The sequence below is a fragment of the Hoplias malabaricus genome, chromosome 10, assembly GCF_029633855.1.
Source record: "Hoplias malabaricus isolate fHopMal1 chromosome 10, fHopMal1.hap1, whole genome shotgun sequence".
NCBI lineage: Eukaryota > Metazoa > Chordata > Actinopteri > Characiformes > Erythrinidae > Hoplias > Hoplias malabaricus.
In genome coordinates this window covers 33454019-33469103 of record NC_089809.1, presented here as the reverse complement: position 1 = coordinate 33469103, position 15085 = coordinate 33454019, and positions in this window count along the sequence as shown.

The following is a 15085-nucleotide window of genomic DNA, read 5'->3' as shown; positions in this document are numbered from 1 at the left end:
AGCATAAGCAGATCATTTTTACTTTGTGAGCAGAGTGTGATAAATTTGCACATCATTGCATTTCAAGGGGCTGATCATACTCGGGTGTCTTCCAGCACCACTTCCTGCAATAAGAAGAGACGCACATTATAACAGTATTCATGGCACCATTGCATTTCATATATTTCAACAACATAAAGGTTTTAAATGAACGTGTGTTTTATCACACATGAAACAGAAAGTAGATGTCAGTGCTTTCCATGTTTTCAATTGAATTCACTCCAAATTAGCCATCTGGCACTGGGTAGTACATTTTCTCTAAAATGCCTTGGTAATCCTCTGACTTTAGGATTATTTAATATGCTCAAGGCCTCCAATAATAGTGGATCAGATCTACAACATTATGGAAAAACACCCTGAATAACATCCTAGTGCTTGAAGCTTAACAGGCGGTTAATATAAAAACATACAATAAAGTTACACACGCCTTTGGAATGTTTTTTTTTTATTATTTTATTTTCTCTTACCCCTATGTTCTGGGAAGTTCTTCACAGTTCCACGAGCCACAAAATGAATATAATATAATACTAAAATATACAATGTTGTAAACTTGCAATCAGTGGTGGTGTGAATGTTTATTTATGTATGTGATGATCTTTCTGATCACCTTGGACATACAGGCATGGAGAGGGACATTTTTCATGATAAATATATAGGTTAATTCATCTGACTGCTGGCCATTTACTGCAGGTATGTACAAGTTCACAATCAAAGAGCATGTATTTTACTTTGGATCTTGGTAATTTTTCTGTTTATACTACCACAGGTTTCCTTTTTAATGTTAACAGTAATGTTTAATCTAGTGTCACTGCGTCAAATATATGCAGACATTTTTCCTTGGTCCATTATTTCCCAAAAGATTTTGTATGCTGAGTTCCACAAACAAAAGTTCCAATAATTTTGACCAGAATAGTAAGACTTCATTCTGCTGTTCTGGAGGTCAATAAATACATAATTTATTAATATCAGATGAATATCCTCTCCCCTCAACATTCACAGCTGAGGTGTCCAGCAAGGCACCTAACACCCAGTTGCACCTAGGTGCTGTGGCTCGCTGCCCACCTTTCTGTGTGCTCACTGCCTCTAGTGTTTGTTTATGCGTGTGTAGTGCAGAGTCTCAATTCCAACAAGGGGATTGATCAAATTTCACTTTTTTGTTTCCCTTTATTTTCATAAATGAATGCAAATACCATTACATTTCCAATATAATTTTGCATCCATAAATGGAATAGTCAACACTTATTGCTCATGTATCATGCATGCTTGCAAAAAACACACACCCACATTTCAAATCATATCCCATTCAGCAACAGCTAGACTGTACAATAAATGAAATAGATGGTAAAAAAAAATTGATAGCATGTACCTTATTTTATTATTACAAATGAGCATGATGATTATGATGGAGAGGATGGAAACTATGCTGAACAAGATGGCAGAAATTACAGCTAATGACAGACCTGTTAAAAAACATGGAAAACATGGTTTACACTATTCAGATAAGACAAAACACAAAATGGTACTGAGCAATTGAAATGGGCATATGTCACAACAGGATACTGAAGGTTTTTATTGTTGAGTCCAAATTTTAAAAAAAGCTTGTGTGTTTTATCTCTCACCTGGGACCGGTACAGGAACACATGGCTCTGTAAGAATGAAAACCAACAGAATTATTTATTATTTACTCCCATATTACTCACTGGAATAGTAGTGCGTGAGAGTTTCCATGGAAGCATGGAAATAGACAAGGAGTTATTGTGGCCTAACCAGTTCAGTGAGCCCATGCAAGGCTGGGCCTGATTATGTTCGTCTCTTACAGACACTTTTTATCTGCTACACTCGTTCTCCCACTTCCTACAATCTTCCTTTTATCTGGATTGTTCGTATTGCTCCACACTGAGATATTTGGTGCAAAATTCAGAGCATGCGGAAGTTGTCATGTGTGAGAGAAAAAGGCATAATTTGTGACTCATGCTATTATTTGTGACGCATGTTATTCGTTTTTACCGACATAAAAACATGTCAGTGTTTTTCCATAAAGCATGTGGAAGGTGTCATGTGTGAGTGAAAAAGACAGCATTTGTGACTCATAGCTGCAGATTCGAGCAGGTGTAGTCATTACCGTGTTTGTGCAAAAAAATACAGGTGTGTAATTTGTATTGCACAGATTCACATGTTGGTTTGCGAATGTGCAACTTTTGTGCATGTTTTATACGAGTTTTGCACCATATTCACCACTACAACTGAAGCAAAACTGTGAGCGTATTAATTTTTTTTACTTGTGTGTGTAAAATTGTATTTGTGCACCTGCAATGAAGAATTTGTAAAGGTGTAACTGTTAAGTTGTATTTGTGGGAGGGGAAAACAGGTTTGCAACTCCTGAAGAGATTTTTTTCTGTGACTTCATATTTATTGATACACGTGTCACATGTGCTCAGGGGTTTTGCACCAAATATACCTTCATATCAAAGGGACATGCAGTATCAGCAGCAGCTACCCCAGGTGTGCCCATGTTTCATTCCATTGTTAATATGGAGAAAGAGAACCATTGGTGAAAATGAAGAATTTGGGGGTGGGCTTTAGATCTGTTTTAGGGCCGTTAGACCGCAATCCATGCTTGAGTTCTAACATTTACATTTTTTCATAGGTTGATATACATAAATTTAACAATAGTGCCTTACATTGCAGCTTAAATAAATCAGGTAGTCTCTGATATGTAAAAATGTAGACCTGCTGTGTGGAGGCATGACTTTAACATAAATATATTGACCTGTTATAGTTTGTAGGTTTTGATACATATTTTATCGTTTGCTTTATTCTTTTTTCAATATTTGTTTATAAACTTCAGCAGCACTGCTGTGGACTGCTGTGAATCGTCCCCCATTCAAATATTACCTGCTTTGTGGGGATCCTGTGGGGGTACTGACAATTGAAAAACAGGGTCAAAGGTGTTAAAGACCCACAATCTGTAGTTGTAGAACTACAAATTGGTCCTGTTTTTGGTCAGTAGAGCTGAGAGTAAATGAGGCAATGAGGGTAAAAACAAGGAGGTGGTTGTAATGTTTGTGTGTGTGTGTTTTCCTCACCTGTACAGTTAAAACTTTTGGATTCCTGTTCAAGAAATTAAAAACAATTTAAAAACATTGGTGGTAAATAAATTGTTTACACAAAATGTCACAAAAATTGAATCATTTGAACATAATATGATCAAAAGTATCCAGACACCAAAGTCTAAATATTGAATAAGTGAATGTAGCTGGGGGCGGCAGCAGGTAGTGTCGCAGTCACACAGCTCCAGGGACCTGGAGGTTGTGGGTTCGATTCCCGCTCCGGGTGACTGTCTGTGAGGAGTTGGTGTGTTCTCCCCGTGTCCGCGTGGGTTTCCTCTGGGTGCTCCGGTTTCCTCCCACAGTCCAAAAACACATGTTGCAGGTGAATTGGCGACTCAAAAGTGTCCGTGAATGTGTGTGTCTCTGTTGCCCTGTGAAGGTCCCCCAGGGTGTATTCCCGCCTTGCGCCCAATGATTCCAGGTAGGCTCTGGACCCACCGCGACCCTTAATTGGATAAGCAGTTACAGATAATGAATGAATGAATTTAGCTGATATAAGCTGCATCTTATGCAACACAATCCATTTTTATCTATAAGGGAGGCACATACACAGATGTGTAGAGCCAATGAAAATGCAGCTGACAGAATTCTGACAGTGAGGCCAGGTTTGTGCACTGAAAGTATCAGACTCTCCATCAACTTGTGGGCAGAGCATCTGTGGCCTGTGAGACAATATTGGTTGACACCTGCAAATTACTGATGGTTTTGTGCTCTCAGCCTGACTTGTGCAGAATACAGAAACTTTAATATTCCTATTGACATCCTCTGGTGGACGTATTTGATGGCGGTTCCTTATCAGATCCTCTTAGCAAGGGTGTGGGAAGTTCCCTGTCATTACAATTAATCTCAGAAAAGAGGCAGTAGGTGTCTAGAAACTTTTGAACTTGTAGTGTACATATGCATACCCCAAAATGTGGACACTCCAGGTGAAAAAGCAAATTTTTGGTCATTTGCTTAAGAATGATCATTTTCTCATCATGATGCAGGACAGTCTCTTTATCCGCGTCTCCGTTTTCATCCACAATTACTTTATTCTGAAGAGAAGCACACAATTATACACATGATGAGAATGTTACTCTGCATCGCCCGTGCAGCTGGCAATATGTCACTGGTGGGAATGTCCAGCAACATATGAGCAGGCAGCACCCCCTCCAAGTACAGCAACCAATATTTTATTTATTCACAAAATGATCACAATCTTCACTACGCATTTATTCTTTTATCATAACCTCATTTTATGATTAAAAAAACCCTGAAATTACAAACCTACAGCTATATTTATTTTGATTGTGTAAAAATAATTTAACATTATTTTTTACTCAAATATCTACTGCAATTTGGGCATAATGTAATTTATCAAAAAATTAGCTGTACTTAAACATTCATTCATTCATTATCTGTAACCCTTATCCAATTCAGGGTCACGGTGGGTCCAGAGCCTACCTGGAATACACCCTGGAGGCGGCGCCAGTCCTTCACAGGGCAACACAGACACACACATTCACTCACACGGACACTTTTTGAGTCGCCAATCCACCTACCAACGTGTTTTTTTATTTATTTATTTTTTTTGGATTGTGGGAGGAAACCCACGCGGACATGGGAAAACACACCAACTCCTCACAGACAGTCACCCGGAGCGGGAATCAAACCCACAACCTCCAGGCCCCTGGAGCTGTGTGACACTACCTGCTGCGCCACCGTGCCGCCCCTACTTAAACATCCAAAGCAAATATTATTTGCACTTTCAGTTGTAATGAACAACAAAACATACCGTATACTGTATAAACTTATAACTTGCAAACAAAATATCCAGCACGTTTGTGCTCCATGACTTTGTGCGTGCACTCTCAGTTTTGTGCGCCTGATCCCTGAGTTTTGCAGCGGTTTTAGCACAAACCTCTCGCGTGGGCAGGTTTTCTTAGGGGTACCTTCCCATTGGCTAATCAGTTTTTGAGTGACAACTCAGTGCACTGACGTGTTAAATCATAATAGCCGTTGTGGAGTAAATTCAATACATTAGTACACGGGATTCTGAGCAGGCGCTCAAGCACTCATATAAACATATTTTACAAATAAATAGAAATAAATGCTCATTTATTCTGTTTTGTCCTGAGTAAACACATATATCACTGTGCATTTACCCAGGTTTGTTTTCACAAAACTTGTTATAAATGTATTTATTTATTTACTAGACGAAACTACCTCAATATCTACATTGAAAACAAACCTGGGTAAATATACAGTGATGTATGTGTTTACTCAGGACAAAACAGAATAAATGAACATTTATTTCTATTAATTGTGTTTTTATGAGTGCTTGAGCTCTTGCTCAGAATCCCGTGTACTAACGTATTGAATCTACTCCACAACAGAATGATTTAACACGTTAGTGCACTGAGTTGTCACTCAAAAACTGATTAGCCAATGGAAAGGCACTCCTGAGAAAACCCGCCCACGCGAGAGGTTTGTGCCAAAAATGCTGCAAAACTCAGGGATCAGGCGCACAAAACTGAGAGGTCACGCGCAAAGTCATGGAGCACAAACGTCAGAGCTGGATATTTTGTTTGCAAGTTACAAGTTTTATGTTGGAGTTAAATTTTTTGTGCGATTCTTTTTGGCACAAATCTGATTCCATAGTCACTGCTCATTTACATAAAGTTGAGCGAAGCTGAAATTCATGTCACTATTCGATTTGCACGCCCTTCCCGATTTGGACCGCTAACTTTGTGTGTGTTTAAACATGAGATAGCTTTTCCTCTCTCAGTAAAGTGTACATCAACGTGGGGTTCTGCGCATACGCCGTCTAAATCAGGCAGCGGCACAAATCGGGTAGCGACACTTCATTGCGTTGCTGAATTCACCCACTTCGTGTCGTTCACGGCCGTGCCGCCGAGTGTCGCTGGCTCTCATTGAAAATTAATGACTGCCGGTCGCCGTGTCGCGTTTGTCGTTTTCGGTGTCACAATCACCTTCGGTGCTTCAATCAAGGAGTTTGAAAATGCTGCCACAGATGTTGGGAAGATATTAGGATGCCGAACCAATGATAATTGCATTTACAATAGTTTTTTACCCAGAGTTAAAAAAAAATAAAAATAATTTTAATTGCGGTATTATTATTTTTGTTGTTATTATTATTATAAGTATTAATAATACTAACAACAATAATAATATCAATAATAATATAATCACATTGTTGATAGAGAATACAGGCACAATATTCATTGTGTTTTGTGTGACTGACAGCAATCACAAAAATGTTGGAGTACTAAAACTTGGTCAACAGACATGGATAGGCAATATCCAATCACATAAATTTCTCTCAATCTGAAAGCTTTCTAAAGACTCATAATACAATGGCCTTGACACTGTGCAAATGCAGGTGAAATATATCATATTTTTTATATCGTATGACTTTTTTGACAGTGTTATTGTATGTTTTATTACATTTTGATTAGTAAACATGTGGATATAAGGTATACTGTAAACTGTTTAACTGTGAGAGTATTTGAGTGGAAGAAATGACTCAAAAACCTTAGCCACAATTTCAGATTTTAACCTCACGAACATTGACTCATTGTCATGAAGTCATCTTCACTAAAAGTCATGTTGACCTTTTGGTTGTGACAAGACCAGCTCTGAAGAGACAATGATGGAAAGATCTTTTCAGGCCTGGATGTACCACTGTTCTTACCTATTCACCGGAACTCTGAATTTGGTTTTAGTTCTCAAAATTACCATATGTCAATGAATGGAATTAGTATGACCCTGACTGAGCAGTTGTAACACACCGTCTTAATCACGGCATTGAATGAGTTTTTGAAACAAGTGTAAAATCTTTCAGCTGTTCTTTAATAAATGAAGAGGCCAAATTCATTTAAGTTAAGAAACAGACAAAATTATGTTTATCTGGAGATGAATCAGCCACCATTATAGCAAACCTTTGATTAGTTCCTATACATTGGAAGAACAAACCTCAACCACAGAGTCAGACCGAAACATTCAGCAAACCATAGTTGCCTGAAGTGACTACTGATTACTGACACAGGATTCAAAACAGTCATGCATTTCATTTTCAGAGAAATTCAGAATACATTTTTTTATTCTACATTTAATATGTAAGTTACAGGCTAATAAAATGTATTTCAACAATAAAGGGATTTGAGACAGTGACTTCTTTAATAAAAAATGTGTGCCTTTATGTGTAAAGATATTTTACATGTCAGTCACATGCCTTAATCCACGTTCCAGTTAAACCCACAACTTTCTGGCACCTGCGTACTTTCTGCACGGTACTTTCTGTTTCCTCTGGCTAAATAATGATCTCATCATTGGTGTACAGAATTGGTGTAACAGCCAATCATCTGGAAAAATGATGACACAATAACAGTTAACAGTTTTGGTTGTAACTGACTAAGTTCTTCTTAGACATATTTTCTCTGGTTGATTAGTTTTTTTTTTTTACATATTAACTCATCATTAACTCATAAACGCATGGTCAAATTTTGTAAAGATGACTTCACATTCCTCCTTCAGATGATTCCTATTCTTATTGATGAACACTTAAACTGATTTAACATTTGGGACTGATCAAACATGACATATTTTGTTGGCTGTTTTGAGAGTCTTTGCAAAGCTCTGCCTACTGTGATTTGAACACTCAGACATTTTTGGCCATCTCTAAGCAGATAATTTAAAATAAATTGAATGCAACTTGAAAAATATTTAAACACACACACACAAATCTACAGATACACACAAATCTACAGATTAAAACGGAATTGTCACAGCCACATAAATCCCTGGATGCATGGCAGGATATTTGGGCTGAGCATTTCAATTACCAAATATTTTATATTGAAATTAATGTAATTCTATTTACTGGATGGTTGTAACCCCAGTTTTGCCTGTTAATTATTCCTGCAAGCAAGAGAATGATGATGTGCACATACCTCCACATCCCACCATGTTTTGCAGAGATGATCTGGAGCCCTGCTAAGTCTGAAGACTGCTGAGTTATTGGTGAGCACCTCACTACAGCACAAGATCCCAGAGCCCCAAATGCTACGCAGCACGCACAATACAGCCCCTATAGAGACCAGCAGAAAACACCCTATTTAATTACACACAGACCAGCAATCCTCAGCGACACAAACACACTTTGGGAAACTTATTTTAAGATTCTTAATGACTTCTGCCCATGCAGTATGTTACTGTGTAAAATGTTTGGAAGTTTCCTCCAAGCTGATTCTCTAAAACAAATGATGAAGCACTCCAACATTTATGTTCTGAACTGTCCTATTTACTAATGTCCTAAATATTCATGCAAATAATATGGTATGCTGACGCTAAAATATAAACAGGTTAAAAATACTTAAATCCAAACTGATCTAATATGGTAGTTTTTGCTAGTTTATTTGTGCATAATATATATTTGGGTGTACTGTTAATCAAATAAATGTACTATACCCTGTATGCAACTGCATTATTGTAGTTTTGCTATGACGTGTAGCATTAATAAGCACTTCCAGAGGGTAAGCCAGTAGTTATAAAAGGTGAAAGTTACACTTTACACACATTTCTTAATATATAATATTTATAAATGTAGGTTGTTCTTTAAGAAAAATTGTTTGTAAAGAATGAGAATGAGTATGTTCTATTTTAGTTGTGCAATTGCTATAAGTCTAATGGCCATTGAAATTTTAAACCATGAAGATAAAAGTAACTGCTGTAAACACTGTATGCACATTGATATCTACAATAATAATACATGTAGAATATAATAGAATTTGTCTTGCTGCTTAAAATATATAATAAAAGTAAACTGTAGTAAAGTTGTTACACTGAATGTCTGTTCATTTGCCAGTATTCAACACTATATAAATACATTTATAACAACATTGTAACCTCTTTTAGAAATAATGTTAATTTTAAATAAGTAACTATTTACTGCTTGCTAAAAGTTAATAAACTGTTAAGAGTCAGACCTAAAAATAAAGTGTTTTTTTTTTTGTTTGTTTGTTTGTTCATGTTTGGTAGGGTGTAGTCGATTCATATAGGTTCATAAAGACTGAAAATGCACAATTCAGGATATTTGTTTTGCCTCATGGAATATATATATATATATATATATTCCATGAGGCATATATATATATATATATATAGCTTAAATCAGAATAAAATGTTGGTTAACATATTGTTTTACACTATTATTATTGTACCATTCTGTTTGGACTTATTTGTTGAGGTTTGGTCTAGTTCCTCTTATTACAAGGCGGTGGTTTGGGATAAAATCTCAGGTTTGAAAAAACTGTACTTATTAACCAATGCAAAACACAACAGACCAAGCAATTTACTCATTTTGTCTCTGAGAATACACTTCACACATTAGTAAATTACAAACATCACACAACAAGCCATTAAAGAAAACGGGCCAACTGATTATGCAAAGTACAAAGCCTCCACATGCTCCTCAGTCAGTATACCAACAGGAAACCAAGCAAGATTTTGTATCATTGTTACATTTCCATAAGTCATTTGCATAGGCACATGCTTAGTTTACACCGCACTGTGAGACACCAGAAGAGCAATTTAGTCATGAGAAAGAAAAAAACAAACAACAATCAAAAGCAGTTTAATGATTTTAATTGACAGTTATCACTGCAGATAGCATCACCACATACAAATATTATAAAGTAAACCATGTTTTTGTAACTTGTAGAACACACATTTTAGTGGAATTTCACTAAATATATACAGCCTAGTTATTCTGACACACTGAAATCATGAAACCATCAGATGTGAGCTCAGTGCAAAATGTCAACTCTAACAATGTAACTAATTAGGTAATGATGTAATAACATAATTGTAGATTATGAAAATTAAAGCAGAATACAGATATTAATACCAGATGTCTGCCATTTGAGACTTGATAAGTACATCACTGGTTCCCTTTGATTTTAGTGACAATCATAAACATGCAGATACATGTATATAGGTTTGTGTTCTGAGCACTGTGCAGGGCAAAACAATGCTTTAATGACATAATTTATTATGATTCCTGTGCGCAATGCCTGGCACCTTTCACATCCTCTGTCTAACAGTCTAATGGGCGTGCTGATCTTCTCCTCACGTCTGGGAATTTTCAGGTTCACTTTGTAAAATCTGGTAACTTTTTTATCTCTGAGCCAATTATGCTTCTGATTTCCTTTCTGCATTTGTATTGTTGCTCTTCTTCCAATGTGACAATATGTAAATGACAATTGTTTTTTAAGGCTAAGTTTATCAACTTTTAACACAACAATTTATATATGTTCCATACTGTGAAAACCTAATGGGTTTTAATGCCTTTGTTATTTTTTTAAAAAACAGTTTTGACAGTGTCAAAAGCAAACAAACAAAAATACAGCACATTGTTGAAATAAACAGCATGTCAAAAAGCATAAAAGAACAACCTGTTGGAATGAGTAGCTTTATGTGTGCATTTAAATGTGTGATCAGGGTATGATACTTACCACAGCAAATCAGTAGCTGTTTAAATTCAAAGCCTGGTATCATTGTATTCCACTAGCAGATTGCAAAGAACTGTCCAATTGTATGTTGAAGAAACACAGACACAGACAGAAACTTTTCCCTCTTCGCTTTTTTTTTTTTTACAGAGGGGTGGAGTTTGGAGGACAGTGAAAAAAAATATTTGCAGACACCCACCTTAGAACTGAGTTAATGGAAGAGAGTACTGCTGCCCCCTTCAGCACATTTCCCTTAATAAATGCTGTATCGTATCTGTCCTTTTCACTCTTCATTCCACTTATTTTAATGCCTGAGAGACATCTGAGGGCACGTCTGTGTTTACAAAGTCAGGCCAAATGGAGACACATGATGAACAAACAGAATATTTTATTAAACTCAAATCAGTTCAGTGTGTTTACAGTAGATCAACACCCTGGAACAAGAGGTCCAGCAGCAGGGCTACAGTGATGGCACCAGATACAGCAAAACTCACATACACACAAGCAAAGTGAGAGAGAGAGACACACACAGAGAGAGAGAGAGAGAGAGAGAGAGAGAGAGAGAGAGAGAGAGAGAGAGAGAGAACAAAAGTATTTAGCAATACGCAGCAAGAGAGAAAAGAAAGGGAAAGAAACAGATACCGTAAGAAAAATGAAAGAGAGGAAGTAGAGGGGGAAAAAGATGAGAGGATAGAACTGCGAAAGAAAGAGAAACAGATAGCACAAAGGAAAAAGAGAGACGTAGAAAATGTGAGTCGAAAGTTAAAACAAGGTCATAGCACATAATCAACAAAAGGGGAAGATAGAGATAGATAGATAGAGAATGAGAGCAAATGAAAGCATTGAGCAAGAGACATAAAGAGAGAAAACATGAGAAAGAAATAGAAAAAATGAGAAAGAATGAAAAGCAGAAAAGAAACAGATTTCATAAAAGACAAAGAAGGACAGAGAGTATGATGAAGAGTGAGAAATGAAAGATGAAAAGAGAAGGACATAGCACAAATCAACAAGAATCTATTAAGCAAGAGACAGCAAGGAAGAAAAAGAAGAAAAGAGTGAGAGGGCAGGATTGAACGAGATAGGAGAAAGAATGACAGTGCAGGAATTGAAAGATGGAGAGGAAGACTGAGCGAAAAAGACAGAGGGATAAAGAAAGAGATATGTGAGAATGAAAAAGGTGAAGGGTCCCAGTTAATAGTCAGCAGAGAAGTTGCAAAGAGAAAATAAAGAATTAAAAAGAAGTGAGTGTTAGTTAGAAAGAGTGAGAGAAGTTAGAAAGAGGTGAAGCGCAAAATAGAGAAATCCACACAGAGTAGCACATGCAGAGACAAGAGCAGGTACAGAAGTCTGCATTTCCTGGAATAAATAAATAGAGATTTTAAAACAGAGCAGGACAGAAATAAGAAAGAGCAAAATAACAACAGATGAAAAAAGTAGGTGTCAAAATTAGGCTTGAAAATAAAGAGGCAGAGCACAAAGAATAAATGGAAAGTCCTGTAGGATTTAGAAGAGAGGAGAATATATAATACATGCAAATATCAAAAAAGAGGAAACAGTGAAAAGAAAAAGAAGGAAACAAGCGCAGAGCAGGAACGAGAGAGAAACGTCAAAGCCAAAGATAAAGAGAAAGCAAGCTGGCAGTGAAAAAAGGAATAATAAAGGACAAGAAAAGTGTGTAAAAAAGAAAAATCTGGAAGACGGAGAAGGAAAGAGATAAGGCAAAGAAAGAATGAAAATGACAAGAAAGACAAGGGAAAGATAGGACATGAAAATCAGAATGAAACAAAGAGCACAAGAATTATGAGACAGAAATGACAATTAAGAGGATGAGAAAGAAAGAAAAAAAGAAAGAAAGAAATAGATTGATAGAGGAGAGCAGTCAAAAATCCGTGAATGACAGGAAATGCATGCAAAAGGCTGGAGAGAATGTAAGAAAACAAGCAAGAGAAAGTGCTCAGAGAAAACAAGGTAAAGGTGAAATCAAGGAAAGAAAGAAAGAAATGAAGGATTAAAAAAGTTAAAGGATATATAACTTTCAGAGGTGAGACTGAATTATATGCCTAAGTGATGTTTAAAAAATTAAAGAGGAAATATAGCTGTAGTGAACAGCTCACTTTACACACAGAGGGCTGTAGTGAACAGTGCTATACACCATTCACTCAGAGTTGCATTAACAGTGTATGTATACTGTACGGTGTATAGACCTGTAGAGATCAATGTACATGCATTATACACACAGCTATTGTCGTGAAAAGTGTAAGTGCACTATGCACACAAAGTATAAGTACACTATACAGTAGTCACAATGAACTTTAGTGAACAGTGTAAGTACACTGTATAGTCACAGTGAACTTTAGCACCCTACACACATAGAGCTGTAATGAACACTGTGAAAGTACTATACACAAAGAGAGCTGTAGTGTACGGTGTAACTGCTAACATGAAAACATACAATGAAATGTAAAAAAGAGGAATCAGATTCTAAACAATGGTATAACAACAACAGAAAAAAAAATCAGTAAGAAACAGCAGAGTGAAGAACAAATCAAGAAGGTGAGAGGATATGATATCACACTTGAGTGCAGTTTTGATCTTGTTTTTAGCCACAAGGTAGTTTAGATTTTACAGTAATTTAAACATTTTTCCAGATGCCTGCAAAACAGAAAATAATCTGTGGCTAAGACACTGGTTAGAGACGAAGAGGAAGTGAGCAGTGATGGAGATGAAAGGGCAAATGGCATTACTCAAAATAAACCTGATCTTCACATACTTTCATTTAAGGTTTATAACACTTGAATGAATGTTTATATAAAGTAATACTATGTGGTATAAGTCTCTATACCTCGAGTCACCTATACAGCAACACATGAGACAAACCTAAGAAAAAGAATAAAAGAAAAGTATGAAGAAATGAGAAGAGGACAGAGAAAACAAATGAGCAAGAAGAAAGTAAGGTTCTAAACTTTCCTCTTGCACCACTTAGAGCTACAGAGGGCACAAAGAAAGAAAGAAAGAAAGAAAGAAGAGTACAAAGAAAAAGTAGGAAAGAAAATATATAAAATGTTGAAAAGTAATAAAAGATAAGAAAGACAGAAAAAATAAAAAAGGAAATGAATGAAAAAAGATGTAGTCATTCTAAATGTGACTTATTTTGCACTAATAATACTTAAATAACATTTTAATAATTGATCTCATATGATTTTACATACATATTTAAGTAATAAACAACTTTTCATAAAATATTAATAAATATCTATAGTTCTATCTCATGTCACTTATAAAGAAACACGGAGACCAACATGCAGCCCATGCTGGAAGGCCAGTTACAGTATCTGTCAAGTAAAACACTTTATATTTATAGCTACAATTTAGATATTTCATTATTAAATTTGAAGGCTTATTTTTCATCACTAAGACCCCCATGTATAATTACAAATATTATAAATATAAATTTCACTACTTCAGAGATTTTTAGTTATTTACAAAAATAAAGTTACTTTTGTTAGTAATTAGTCATTTAAAAATGTATATTTTAAATAAATATTAGTGTTCTGGCTAAAGTGCAGATGTGAAAAATCAGCTGGTCAATCTGAAGGCTGTAATGAATTAGTTTGATTGGCTGTGATTTGTGGTTTTGTAAGACACTGAGGAGTGACATTGTTATTATTATTATTATCATTATTATTATTATTATGTGCATTATAGAAGAAAGAGGAAAGACAGAAGAGCAGAAAATAGAAGTAGCTAAACAGGATCAGCCTGAGGAAAAAAGAACTGGAAGGACAGTAGCAGAAGGAGAAGCACAAAAGAGATGCTTTATTTACAGCAGAAGGAACACTGAGAGAGATACAAAGGAGGAAAAAAGCAGATCATAGGCTGCTCAAGGTTTTTCCACTATGTAGTGAGAACCATAGATATGACATTCTTCAGAAATCTTATTCATTTAGTGTTGTAATAATTTAATCTAATGAACCTATCACAGCAATATATTACTGTTAACACTCCCCCATGTCGTATGAGGAACACTGTGAGACATAATTCCTGCCAGTCATCATGTGAAGAGTTTCTCAGCAGTACACGGTCAGAAACACATTCTGTACAAGTGCATTTTTTTCTTCACCAGACAGTGTAAAAGTACTCTTTAGGTACCCTCAGATATAAAGGCCTGCGGTTTGTAGAGTCGAGAGTAAAAAATAAAGTTGCAGTGGAATATAATGCTATTGCTTTCCCTAACTAAAGTAATAAAAATGAGCCCACCCCAATGACTTGGGGTATTCCGTCACATGTTAGCTACAGTGCACAAACAGCAAACTTTGGATTGCAGATAACAGGTGATGGAATTAATTTAGTGAATTTTGGACAGTGAAGTGTCTGTAAACTATCCCTCTTAACAAGACGAGATATAACAGAAGCCCCTACAGAATGGTT